Source organism: Hoplias malabaricus, chromosome 18, assembly GCF_029633855.1.
Source record: "Hoplias malabaricus isolate fHopMal1 chromosome 18, fHopMal1.hap1, whole genome shotgun sequence".
NCBI classification, from domain to species: Eukaryota; Metazoa; Chordata; class Actinopteri; order Characiformes; family Erythrinidae; genus Hoplias; species Hoplias malabaricus.
Window position 1 is genome coordinate 35070188 of NC_089817.1, and position 7500 is coordinate 35077687.

At 42.6% G+C, this 7500-nt stretch overlaps 1 protein-coding gene across 1 annotated transcript in view; it reads left to right on the plus strand.

Annotated features, from left to right (window-relative positions):
- Positions 1–7500, plus strand: part of LOC136674497 (proto-oncogene DBL) — a 37071-nt gene that overhangs the window by 25095 nt on the left and 4476 nt on the right. The window lies entirely within an intron of this gene.

The following is a 7500-nucleotide window of genomic DNA, read 5'->3' on the forward strand; positions in this document are numbered from 1 at the left end:
GCCAGGGGCAACAGTGGCAAGGAAAAACTCCCTCAGCACACGAGGAAGAAACCTTGGAAGGAACCAAGACTCATACGGGGAACCCATCCTCCTCGGGTCGACACCGGAGACACAACAGAGAACAGAAGTAAAAGTGAAATGACCGATGAAGGGGTTATAGTAATATAAATGTAGTATATTAGTGATGATGGAGAAGCAGAAATGAAAATGGTGAGGATGATGATATTAGTGATGTATGAGTCTGATGAAGGAGGAGGTGATCAGGGATTCAGTGTGAGTTAAAATTAGGTGCAGAGTTAATCTGAAATAAAACAGCATGGCCAAGCATGATAGTGTAGATGAGACAAGGACAGGATCTTGTACAGGACACAGGGGCTGGATCAGGGCAACACCTGGAGAGCAGCAGGACATCTCAAAGCATGAGAGAGAGACAGGAGAAAGAAAGCCAGACAAAGGGAACAAATAAAAACACAGAGGTTAGTAGGGTCATGGTAAAGAACGGGGAAATTTGTCCTGGGAAAAAAGCTTCCACTGGTCAGGCAAGAGAACCCAGCGACAGACAGCGTGTTGGCGGTTACTACACAGCTAACTAAGAATGCTGTAGCTATGGTGATATGACAGGGTTAACACAGAACAGTGATAATATGAAAACCAGCCCGAACACCAATATAGAAGGAGTAACCTGAAGGTGAGTGATTAACCAAAAGCTTGTTTAAAAAGGTAGGTTTTTAATCTAGATTTAAAGATTGAGAGTGTGTCTGAGCCCCGAACAGTAACCGGAAGGCTATTCCAGAGTTGAGGAGCTTTGTGAGAAAAGGCTCTTCCTCCTGCTGTGTTTTTCTTAATGCGAGGAACAAAGAGTAGATGGGCATCCTGTGAACGAAGTGTACGTGACGGGCGATAAGGTATGAGAAGTTCAGTAAGATACTGCGGGCCTAAACCATTTAGAGATTTATAAGCTAAGAGGAGTATTTTATAGTCAATGCGAAATTTTACAGGTAGCCAGTGTAGGGACGAGAGAACTGGGGTGATATGTTCGAATTTTCGCAGAGACATAATGCATAGAGTTTGTTATCAGTAATAATATCACAGACAGTGAGTGCTTTGGATGTTAGAGATCGTATATTTAAAAGCCCTAATTTAATGCTGGAAGTGCTGAAATATTGCGTTCGCTGCAGTGCCTTGGTGTTAATTCTAATTAGGTTGTTAAAACTGATTTTTGGGCGTTTGTGATAACAAGCTTTGCGGGGAACAGACACAGTCTCAATGCTGAAAAAATTTATTAGCATAATTAGAGTGGGTGATATGGACATGCTACTCATCATACTAGCAGTAGAGAGATGGTCAGGAGGAACATTAGGAATTTTAATATTACTTACCTGCTCGCTATCCATTCCACCTACCTGACTGATGTGACTGGGAATGACCAGTCAGTTCCGGCGCAGAACCACCTCAATGTTCTCAGAGAGAACTGCGGATCCTAGACCGGCTTGGATGAAGCCCATCCCAACGATACAGGGCCGGACGCTCACGAAAGCACTCCCAGTTGTCGACGTAGTCCACGCCGACAGTGCCGCACCAATCAGGAGCCAGGAGTGGAGCCCGAAGAGCTGCTAAACGCCTCGCATCCTCGACGGTAGGTGGGCAGGGGGGCCAGAGACGATGATCCTAGCATCCGTCTTCTTCCGAGCGGTATCCAGAAGCGAACGGTAGTGCTTCTTCAGGACCTCGCTGCGGCGGGCGGAGATGTCGTTCGTTCCCACGTGGAGAACGACGGTGCCGAAGTCCTCGCGCTGCCGAAGCGCCGACGGAAGCCGCCCTGGCGACGTCCAGGACACGTGCGCCTGGGAGACAAGACACGGTTTGCATTACTCTTTATCCCCGGCACTTTTAAATGTCTAACTATTGAGTCACCAATAATAAGAACACCGTCCTGTTTAGTCTTCGGCGCTGGAGCAGGTGAAGGCCAGGAGCTGAGCACCTCAAACCGGTTGGCAGAAGTGAAGACTGGCTGCGGTGGAGGGGGGGACGGCCTCGGCTTCCCACGCCCACGCTGGCGCTCCCATCCCGGTGCAGGCGTGTAGATGGGTACCCCCGCAAACCGCCGCGGCAGAGGAGCCGGAGAGGCGACGGCCACGTAGGAGGCGTCGCGGGCTGCCTCGAGTCTCGTCTTCTCCCGCTGGAGCTCCGTCTGCTTCTCCAAGAGACGCTGAATCCGGCGACCGAGCTGCTCGAGCTCCGCGCCGAGCTCAGAAAGGGCTCGTTCCTCGGCAGGCGCCATGAAGAGAAAAAAAATAAACAATGAGAAATAATATGTACGAAAAAAAATGAAGTTAAGAAGCACGGTGGGTTAGGAACGATGAAGACAGCACACTCAATCAATCAATCAATCAAATTTTATTTATATAGCGCTTTTCACAACAAAAAGTCGTCACAAAGCAGCTTTACAGAGATCCGGGTCCAAGCCTCCTATGAGCAAGCCAGGGTGCAACAGTGGCAAGGAGAAAAACTCCCTCAGCACACGAGGAAGAAACCTTGGAAGGAACCAAGACTCATACGGGGAACCCATCCTCCTCGGGTCGACACCGGAGACACAACAGAGAACAGAAGTAAAAGTGAAATGACCGATGAAGGGGTTATAGTAATATAAATGTAGTATATTAGTGATGATGGAGAAGCAGAAATGAAAATGGTGAGGATGATGATATTAGTGATGTATGAGTCTGATGAAGGAGGAGGTGATCAGGGATTCAGTGTGAGTTAAAATTAGGTGCAGAGTTAATCTGAAATAAAACAGCATGGCCAAGCATGATAGTGTAGATGAGACAAGGACAGGATCTTGTACAGGACACAGGGGCTGGATCAGGGCAACACCTGGAGAGCAGCAGGACATCTCAAAGCATGAGAGAGAGACAGGAGAAAGAAAGCCAGACAAAGGGAACAAATAAAAACACAGAGGTTAGTAGGGTCATGGTAAAGAACGGGGAAATTTGTCCTGGGAAAAAAGCTTCCACTGGTCAGGCAAGAGAACCCAGCGACAGACAGCGTGTTGGCGGTTACTACACAGCTAACTAAGAATGCTGTAGCTATGGTGATATGACAGGGTTAACACAGAACAGTGATAATATGAAAACCAGCCCGAACACCAATATAGAAGGAGTAACCTGAAGGTGAGTGATTAACCAAAAGCTTGTTTAAAAAGGTAGGTTTTTAATCTAGATTTAAAGATTGAGAGTGTGTCTGAGCCCCGAACAGTAACCGGAAGGCTATTCCAGAGTTGAGGAGCTTTGTGAGAAAAAGGCTCTTCCTCCTGCTGTGTTTTTCTTAATGCGAGGAACAAAGAGTAGATGGGCATCCTGTGAACGAAGTGTACGTGACGGGCGATAAGGTATGAGAAGTTCAGTAAGATACTGCGGGCCTTAAACCATTTAGAGATTTATAAGCTAAGAGGAGTATTTTATAGTCAATGCGAAATTTTACAGGTAGCCAGTGTAGGGACGAGAGAACTGGGGTGATATGTTCGAATTTTCTAGCTCTAGTGAGCACCCTGGCTGCTGCATTTTGAACTAACTGAAGCTTGTGTAACGCTTTGCACGAGCTCCCTGCCAGGAGCGCATTGCAGTAGTCTAGACGTGAAGTTATAAAAGCATGCACTAGTTTCTCTGCATCTTTTAATGATAAAATATGCCGAATTTTGGCAATATTGCGTAGGTGGAAGAAGGCGGTTTTGACTGTATTGGATATGTGGGTATCAAATGTGAGAGTCGAATCAAAGGCTACCCCTAAGTTTTTAATGATGGCATTGTGTTTTACTGTTGAATTATCAATAGCAGCATTTCTGAGTGAATGTATCTGAGTATCTTTACCTAGTAACAAGACCTCAGTTTTATCAGAATTTAACATGAGAAAGTTTTGCATCATCCAGTCTTTAATTTCAGTTAGACATTCTGTTATTTTACGTAGACAAGCAACATCATTGGGTTTGGCTGATATATACAGTTGTGTGTCATCAGCATAACAGTGGAATTGAATACCATGCTTACGGATTAGTCGACCCAGTGGCAGCATGTAGAGTGTGAACAATACAGGGCCGAGCACTGATCCTTGTGGAACACCATATTTAACTAAAGTATGATTAGAGGATTTATTATTCAGATAAACAAATTGGTAACGATCGGATAAATAAGATCTGAACCAAGAGAGGGCAGATCCTTTTATTCCTACCAGATTTTCCAGCCTATCAAGAAGCATCACATGATCTATGGTATCAAATGCTGCACTAAGGTCAAGCAGCACCAGAATAGATATATAGCCCTTATCATGTGAAAGGAGTAAGTCATTAGTTACTCTTGTTAGAGCCGTTTCTGTACTGTGATTTGGTCTAAATCCAGACTGAAAAATGTCATGAATGTCATTGTTTTGTAGATAAGAGCACAACTGCTGTGACACGACTTTTTCTAGAATCTTAGCAATAAAAGGGAGGTTTGAAATTGGCCTGTAGTTTGCGAGTACGAGAGGGTCAAGATTGGGTTTTTTAATAATTGGTTTGATTACCGCTAGTTTCAGAGGTTTTGGTACATATCCAATGTTGAGGGATGAGTTTATTATTGTGAGCAATGGTCTAATGACTTTAGGTAAAATTTGTTGAAATAATTGTGTTGGTACAGGATCCAGTAAGCATGTAGTTGATTTAGATGAGCTAATTAAACTAAGCAAGTCATTTTCATCGACAGAATTCAAGTAGTCTAAGTGCACCTCAGAGCTGGCGGGTGGTTCATCTACGAGAGCCGATGTGACTTTGGACTGATTTTGGATTTTGAGGCGAATGCAATCAATTTTATCATTAAAAAACATCATAAAGTCATTGCTACAGAAATCAGAGGGAACAATGGGGTTGATTTCCTTTTTATTTCCAATTAGATTTGATACAGTGCTAAAAAGGAATCTAGGGTTGTCTTTGTTGTTTTCTATAAGGGAAGAGATGTACTGTGATTTGGCTTTAGATAAGGCATGTTTGTAGTCGGTGAGGCTGTGCTGCCATGCAATTCGGAAACATTCTAGTTTTGTGTGTCTCCATTTACGTTCATGGTTACGGGCAGCCAGTTTTAATGCACGCGTGCTGTCACTGTACCATGGAGCAAGCCTTTTCTCTCTAAATTGTTTGGTCTTGACTGGTGCAACACTATCTAGGTTTGTACACAATAAGTGTTGTAGGTTGTTTGTAATGAGCTCAAGGTCATTTGGGTGAGTTGGAGAAGAAATGGTGGTAAGGTCTGGAAGGTTGTTGATAAAATCACTAACTGTTGAGGATGTTATAGTGCGCTTTCTAATATAGCGTGGTTGTGGACAAATATCAAAGTTTAACGCTATTTCATATGTGATTAGATGGTGATCAGAGATGGTCTCATGTAGCGAGAGATTGGATAGATTCTTTATCTCAATGCCCCGTGTTAACACTAGGTCCAATGTGTGTTTGCATTGATGAGTGGGCCCAGTAACATTCTGAGTGAACCCTAGCGCATCCAAAATTGATTCAAATTTCTGAGTGAATGTATCTGAGTATCTTTACCTAGTAACAAGACCTCAGTTTTATCAGAATTTAACATGAGAAAGTTTTGCATCATCCAGTCTTTAATTTCAGTTAGACATTCTGTTATTTTACGTAGACAAGCAACATCATTGGGTTTGGCTGATATATACAGTTGTGTGTCATCAGCATAACAGTGGAATTGAATACCATGCTTACGGATTAGTCGACCCAGTGGCAGCATGTAGAGTGTGAACAATACAGGGCCGAGCACTGATCCTTGTGGAACACCATATTTAACTAAAGTATGATTAGAGGATTTATTATTCAGATAAACAAATTGGTAACGATCGGATAAATAAGATCTGAACCAAGAGAGGGCAGATCCTTTTATTCCTACCAGATTTTCCAGCCTATCAAGAAGCATCACATGATCTATGGTATCAAATGCTGCACTAAGGTCAAGCAGCACCAGAATAGATATATAGCCCTTATCATGTGAAAGGAGTAAGTCATTAGTTACTCTTGTTAGAGCCGTTTCTGTACTGTGATTTGGTCTAAATCCAGACTGAAAAATGTCATGAATGTCATTGTTTTGTAGATAAGAGCACAACTGCTGTGACACGACTTTTTCTAGAATCTTAGCAATAAAAGGGAGGTTTGAAATTGGCCTGTAGTTTGCGAGTACGAGAGGGTCAAGATTGGGTTTTTTAATAATTGGTTTGATTACCGCTAGTTTCAGAGGTTTTGGTACATATCCAATGTTGAGGGATGAGTTTATTATTGTGAGCAATGGTCTAATGACTTTAGGTAAAATTTGTTGAAATAATTGTGTTGGTACAGGATCCAGTAAGCATGTAGTTGATTTAGATGAGCTAATTAAACTAAGCAAGTCATTTTCATCGACAGAATTCAAGTAGTGTGCACCTCAGAGCTGGCGGGTGGTTCATCTACGAGAGCCGATGTGACTTTGGACTGATTTTGGATTTTGAGGCGAATGCAATCAATTTTATCATTAAAAAACATCATAAAGTCATTGCTACAGAAATCAGAGGGAACAATGGGGTTGATTTCCTTTTTATTTCCAATTAGATTTGATACAGTGCTAAAAAGGAATCTAGGGTTGTCTTTGTTGTTTTCTATAAGGGAAGAGATGTACTGTGATTTGGCTTTAGATAAGGCATGTTTGTAGTCGGTGAGGCTGTGCTGCCATGCAATTCGGAAACATTCTAGTTTTGTGTGTCTCCATTTACGTTCATGGTTACGGGCAGCCAGTTTTAATGCACGCGTGCTGTCACTGTACCATGGAGCAAGCCTTTTCTCTCTAAATTGTTTGGTCTTGACTGGTGCAACACTATCTAGGTTTGTACACAATAAGTGTTGTAGGTTGTTTGTAATGAGCTCAAGGTCATTTGGGTGAGTTGGAGAAGAAATGGTGGTAAGGTCTGGAAGGTTGTTGATAAAATCACTAACTGTTGAGGATGTTATAGTGCGCTTTCTAATATAGCGTGGTTGTGGACAAATATCAAAGTTTAACGCTATTTCATATGTGATTAGATGGTGATCAGAGATGGTCTCATGTAGCGAGAGATTGGATAGATTCTTTATCTCAATGCCCCGTGTTAACACTAGGTCCAATGTGTGTTTGCATTGATGAGTGGGCCCAGTAACATTCTGAGTGAACCCTAGCGCATCCAAAATTGATTCAAATGCAATTTTAAGTGGATCATGGTCCTTCTCAAAGTGAATATTGAAATCACCAACAATTAAGGCCTTTTCTGATACGATAACTACACTTGAGAGAAAATCAGCAAATTCACAAAGAAATTCTGTATAAGGGCCAGGAGGACGATAGATTGTGATGAGCATAAATGAGTGCTGCCTTTTTGATGCAGTGACTTTAAGAGTAAGTACTTCAAAGGATTTAGTATCATAACTAGATTTTTGTGTTGTGTCAATGGTAGGGTCATAGA